Source organism: Camellia sinensis, chromosome 3 (genome assembly GCF_055761805.1).
Source record: "Camellia sinensis isolate YWXY chromosome 3, ASM5576180v1, whole genome shotgun sequence".
Taxonomy (NCBI): Eukaryota; Viridiplantae; Streptophyta; class Magnoliopsida; order Ericales; family Theaceae; genus Camellia; species Camellia sinensis.
Window position 1 is genome coordinate 160267014 of NC_138963.1, and position 6842 is coordinate 160273855.

Sequence of the window (6842 nt, forward strand, 5' to 3'; positions counted from 1 at the left end):
CTCAGCAACTCAAAATAAATTGGCTATCTAGTGAAAGAAGTAACTATAAAAGAAGGATAAGTTAAAAAAAAACTCAGCAAATGGGGGAAGAAGCCAAGTACGGCGAGCTGCTTAGAGTATCAAACTAGTCCTTGTTAGATTCTTTTGGAAACATCAGTTAAAAGTTAGTTTTTAATTTATTTTCAATTATATTATTTTTTACATAAAAGAATAAAATAATTAATCATCTTCTCAAAACACTAGAAATAGAAAAATGGTTGTTGGGTTTCTTATTATTTGTGTTGTATACTTTAACATTTCCTTGATGTTCTTTTTTTAATAAATTTTATTTATTAAAAAAATAAAAATGGAAAAAGGTTGAGAATTATTATTCAAAATTACTACTGTGATTATTTAAAAACACAAACCTATATTTTGATCAAGTTTATAAATATGTAACTGTCATGTGATTGTAGGGGGGAAAATGTATAAAAAATTTGGTCAATTAACATTTTGCTTTTATTCGGGGAAAGTATTTTTTATTTATTTATTTATTTATTATTTCGTCATGTGTGAATGAATTGAAAAAATAGTTGTACGGAATTGACGGCGCCATGAAGAAAGACTCTCCAATATTTGGATGTGATTGATGGTAAAAAAAGAAAGATTTTTTTATTATTATTTATTTGTTTATTTTCTTTTATTCCCACGTAAAATATTTTATATAAAAAATATATATATAATTTTTTTTAAATTGATTTTATATTAAAAAATATTAATTTATTTTTCAATGTTTGATTGATATTTTCGTTATTTAAGATCGATTATTACAATGACTAAGCCTACTTATATTTTACCTTAAAATATTATTAAAAAATTCATTCTCTATTTTAAGATTCACTTTTTCATTTATTTTTCCTACCAAACTTTCTATTCTTTTTCTATTATATTAAAGTAATCTTTTACTTCTCCCAACAAACACGCCCAAGACAGAGTGCAAAACATGCCCAAAACAGTGTGCACAACAGCACCAGCAAAGCAGCAAATCAAAGCAGCTGAAAACAAAGAAGGGCAGTTGACCGAGCGATTGATTGGTCAGACTAATTTTGGACATTTTCCTTCGACTACAGACACTCACATAACATTTGGCAGAACATCCGGAGGGACATCCAGGAAGATATCTCCTTCGTACCTTCAACGAAATAAAATAATAATTTATTAGATATGAGGGAGTTACAGTGACTCCCTAGAGAATCACTATAGCAACACTTATATTTGGGGGTTGGACAAGGGATTTGTTGGGGAAGGATTTTTGAAGAATTAATCTCTTATAATAGCAAAAAGCTATTATAAGGGAGCTGCCAAGGATGCTCTAAAGAGATTGGTGCAGATGTGACCCACAAAATTAAGGCGTGATAGCTTAAATGGAGAACTGCGTTTGGAGTACTATGCGATAAACGAGTACCCATTCGATTAAAAGGGAAGTTCTATAGAATAGCTATTAGACCAGCGATGTTGTATGGGATGGAATGTTGGGCAACTAAAAAGCATGCACATAAGATGAGTGTTACTAAAATGAGAATGCTAAGGTGAATTTGTGACAATATTAGAAAAGACAGAATTGAGATTGAGTATATTTGAAAATTGGTAGGAATAATACCAATAAAATATTAGTTAAGAGAGAATAGATTGAGATGGTTTAGTTATATGCAATGGAGACCAATAGTTGCAGTAGTAAAGATATGTGATACGATGACGGCAGATAGTCATGTTAGAGGAATGAGTAGACTTAGATTGACATAAACTAGTGTGATAAATAGAGATATGAATTTCTTTAATTTAACCAACGAACTGACATTGGATAGAGTCCAGTGAAGAAGAAAGATTCATGCAGAGACCTCATTTGATGGGACTTAACATTTGTTTTGTTTGGTTTAAGTCATTTTTGAGAAAATGATACAAAAATATTTTATTTATTTTTGGTTCAAGCAAATAACAAAAAATAAAAATATTTTTTATTAAAATAAATGTACCCTAAATTACCAGCTGCTTCCATATCTATATGTAAGCCCCCATATCCATATAAGATTACTAGTATATTACCCGTGCTATGCACGAGATAAAATAATATATTATTTATTAAAAATATGATAATTATTATTTTTTTTATATTTTGTCTCTCGTAAATAAAATTATATATATAAGTTTAAAAGTTTTGTTTCAAATATTCCTTTACTATAATATATAGTATAAATAGATTAAAATTGTTGTATTGACAATTAATTATTAAAATTATGCTTTGTTTAAAAAAAACTGACATAGTTCTAATACTTTACTATTTTAGAATAAAAATATATGAATTTTATATCCATATAAGATTACTAGTATATTACCCGTGCTATGCACGAGATAAAATAATATATTATTTATTAAAAATATGATAATTATTATTTTTTTTATATTTTGTCTCTCGTAAATAAAATTATATATATAAGTTTAAAAGTTTTGTTTCAAATATTCCTTTACTATAATATATAGTATAAATAGATTAAAATTGTTGTATTGACAATTAATTATTAAAATTATGCTTTGTTTAAAAAAAACTGACATAGTTCTAATACTTTACTATTTTAGAATAAAAATATATGAATTTTAAAAAATTATCATATTAGTTTTTGAAAGGGAAATAATTAAAGATATTTTTAAAACTTAATAAATAAGAAATAATCATAGTAACATATAAACCGCTAACATCACGGTTAAATTAGAAAATCATTTAAACAAAAAAATGTTTAGTTTAATCAGTTAGGTCAAAAGACCAACCAGCTTACATAAAAATTAATTAATCAAATTTTAAATTTTATTATATCAAAATTTAAATTGTCACTAAATATAGAAAGTAATCTATTAATTTAAATTTAAAATTGACACAATATAAATTTAAAATTATAATAATCTATCTCATAATTTACAAGTTTTAAATACAAATTTAAAATTTTTATAATTATCTTATAATTTTTGTATTAAGGAACAATAAGAGTGGCATTGAGATTATCGATATATCTATATATTTTATAAAAGAATACTTTTAAGGAGATATTTTATGAGAGTTTCAAAATCCTATACAAAATTATTTTTAAAATAAAAACTTTTATGTGAGATTGTAAAATAAAAGTTAAATGGAAGCTAACCAATTGGGATTTTCTTAATAGTTTAAAATTAAGAAATCAAAAAAATTAGTATGAGATATTGATCACAAGGCTTCTCACTAAAAATCTCCTTTTGCTTATATAAATATTCACTTTATTTAAGTGAAACAATTCACTTTTTCCTTCTTTTCTCAATGTGAGATTATAAAATAAAAATTAAATGGAAGTTAATCAATGAGAATTTTCTTAATTGTTTAAAAGTTAGCAATTGTTTGAGCAGGAAACTTATTTTGAATCAAGCAATTTTAGCCGTTTAATCTTTAATTAGGTTAATCTTTAATTTTTTTTTGAATCAAACAAATTTAACCAATATATTTTGATAAAACTACTAAAATCATAGTTAAACCAGCGAATCAGTCAAACTGAAAACGGTTCACCTTATCGGCTAGGTCAAAGAACCAACCAACTTATACAAAAATTAATTAATTAAAATTTTTAAATTTTATTTTAATTTTAAAATTTAAATTGTCTTCAATTAAAACATATATAGCACTACAATATTAAATGGGAGCAGAAGGTTTGTATAGTGAAACAATTCATTTTTTCCTCATTTTCCTGATGTGGGATTGTAAAATAAAAGTTAACAGTTATTTGGATGGGAAGTTCATTTTATTCAAGTAATCTCAGTCGTTCAATTTTTAATCAAGTCAAACTTAATCAAACAAATTTAAGCAATATCTGTATAATAAAGCAGGATGATTTTTGAATTTGTCCTATACACATTTGTCCTACTAGAACATTTGGACGGCTTAGATTTATTCAAATTATAAAACAACGGCTGAGATATATTTTTCAAAAAATATCCTACATGTACATTTTCTATTTTCTTGCTTCTCTCTCTTATCTTTTCCTTTTCTCACCCATCCTTCCATAATTCCATGATGCCACCTTCCTCTATTTTTTTTTTCCTCCCATTTTTATTTCTCTCTGTTTATTTTTTTTTTATTTTCCTTTTTGTTCCCTTATTTTTATTCATATTATATGAAAAAGTCAGCGATCTCAGAATTAGGAGCCACATTTTACTGTGTGTAGTGGAGATTAAATTAATAAATTTTATAATCCACAAATTAAATGAATTTGAACAATTAATTATTATTTTTAAATATATTGAATACCTGATAGACTTCATAAATTTAGACTTTATATGAAACTTCAACATCTATATAATAAAGTAAGATGGCTTTTGAATTTGTCCTACACACATTTGCCCTACTAGGACATTTGGACAATTCAGATCTATTCAAATTATAAAACAACGACTGAGATATATTTTTCAAAATATATCTTACATGTACATTGTCTATTTTCCCGCTTCTCTCTCTTACTTTTTTCTTTTCTCACCCATTCTTCCATGATCCCACATTCCTCTTTCTTTTCTTTTTATTTTTCTCTCTATTTGTTTAGTTTTTTTATTTTCTCATTTTTGTTCAATATATTTTATACATATTTTCATACAATGTACGTATGTCCCATAATACACTAAGACATTATGGGCATACATACAATTTCTATATAATTATATAAGCAAAAGCAATATTGTATGTATACCCGTAGAAATTGTATGTATACCAGGCACATCTATCTATTTAGCTATTATATAAGCAAAAGTGAGTTTTCGTGAGGAGTTTTGTGAGAACTCCAAAATTTTATAATAAATTTGTGATTTTATCAAATTAAAAAATAAATTTAAATAGTGTTGGGATTACAATTATATTCTTATACTAACATTATTTACACCGTGCCTTCAGGTACGGGCATACGCTAGTATTTTGATAAAACAGCTACAACCGTTGTTAAACCAATGAATCAGTCAAACTGAAAACAATTCAGCCTAACCGGCTAAGTCAAAAGACTAACCACTTTACAACAAAATTAATTAATTAAAATTTTTAAATTTTATTTTAAAATTTAAATTATCTTGAACTGAAACATGCACAATACTATAATATTAAATGGGAGTATAAGATTCATTTTATATAAGTGAAACAACTCACTTTTTCTTTCTTTTCTTAATGTGGGATTGTAATTGTGGAGAATGTGGTTTGGAAATACTCTTCAGATCTTAAGGGACGCTCGTGGTCCTCAGCTAGTCACCTAAAAAGGGATGAACACTCCGGTCGGAGGTACCGGAATTGGCACTCCGACGGATAAGTTAGTGTATACTCTCTTGATTGCTTGTATCTTAACTTAAGCATACTAGTTCTCACATACCTCTTTCTATCTGACGTTCTTCTATTTATATCTTTTCTTTCCTGGGTCTCGAGGTTGGACCCACTTCCAATTCACCGTATAAGTACTTATTCGGCTCTTCTTGCTGCAAAATCGCTTTCCACTCGACCCCTCAATCAATCGGCTATTTGACCGAATAGGGCCGAATGCGATGTATATATTTCGACTTTTCTGGTCCATCTATTCGGCCTATTCATGTCTCTCAATATTTCGGCTCCCACAATTGCCCTACAAGCACTCCATTAACAACAGTTAGCTGGAGTGTTTGGTTTCGAACTTGAAAAGTCAGAGCCGAAATTCGAGGTTATAGCGATTCCAGTCTTTCCCCATTTGATTGTTGTATCCGAACTTAGATTCCCTGGAGCTTGTTGTTGTATATATCTTGTTGTCATCCTTTAATTCCTTTTTTGAGTTATAGAATGTGTTGTAGAATGTGTTGGGCAGGTTTGTTACTGGTTGGTTGTGTTTAGAAACCAATTGTTGATGCCCAGATTTTGGCCTTCACGCTCAAGCGGGTCCTTTGTTGTTGCTTCTCCGCTTGAGCTGGAGTTTTGACGCTCAAGCGTGAATATCCATCTCTCAGTATTTTACTCTGCAGGTCATCGGACACTCGAACGGGAGTTTTGATGCTTGAGCGGGCCCTTTTGTTTTTGTTCCTCCGCTCGAGCGGGAAATCTGACACTCGAGCGGGGACCATGGTCTGCAGAACTTCTGCAAGTGCGCAATCGACGCACGAGCGACGCTTTTCACGCTCGAGCGTGAGTCTGTGTTTGACGCTCGAGCGGGGCGTTCCACGCTCGAGCGGGGAGTGCAATATATCAGTCCGAAGTCTGACTTTTTAGATCACTTTTTCAACTCCTTTTCTCTCTCTTACTTTTCAAAACCTCCATTGGAGAGCACCTCACTCTAAAACCCCAACTTCTCTCTAGGTATTGATCTAGTTTGAGTGATCTACTCTCTTAGTGTCTTTACAAAAAGTGTGGAGCTTGGCTTGGGCTTCCTATCAATCCGAAAATCTTGGGATTTAGAGTATTTTCGATTTTCTTCACCTTCACCTTTGAGCTCAAAATTTGAGGTAGGGAAAACTACTCATTTCTATGGTCTTTGACATAAATTATTGGTCATTTTGATGTAATGTTGAGTTGGGTGATTTTGGGTGTTAGGGTTTCAAAATTTATAAAGAGGGGTTTTGTAATTTGAGACTATACATGTGTATTTGGGTCTAGAAATGATATTATTGATGTTGTTGATATTTGAGCATTTGGGTCAAAGTTGAGAGAAAGGGAAGAAAGCCCTAATTTTGGTTATGAATTAATTTATACAATTAATTTGGGAATGTTATGGAAACATGAAATTGAGTTGGAAATGATGAAATTGGCATAATATGAGATAGAATGGTAGAGTTGGATTTATTAATCGCTCTTT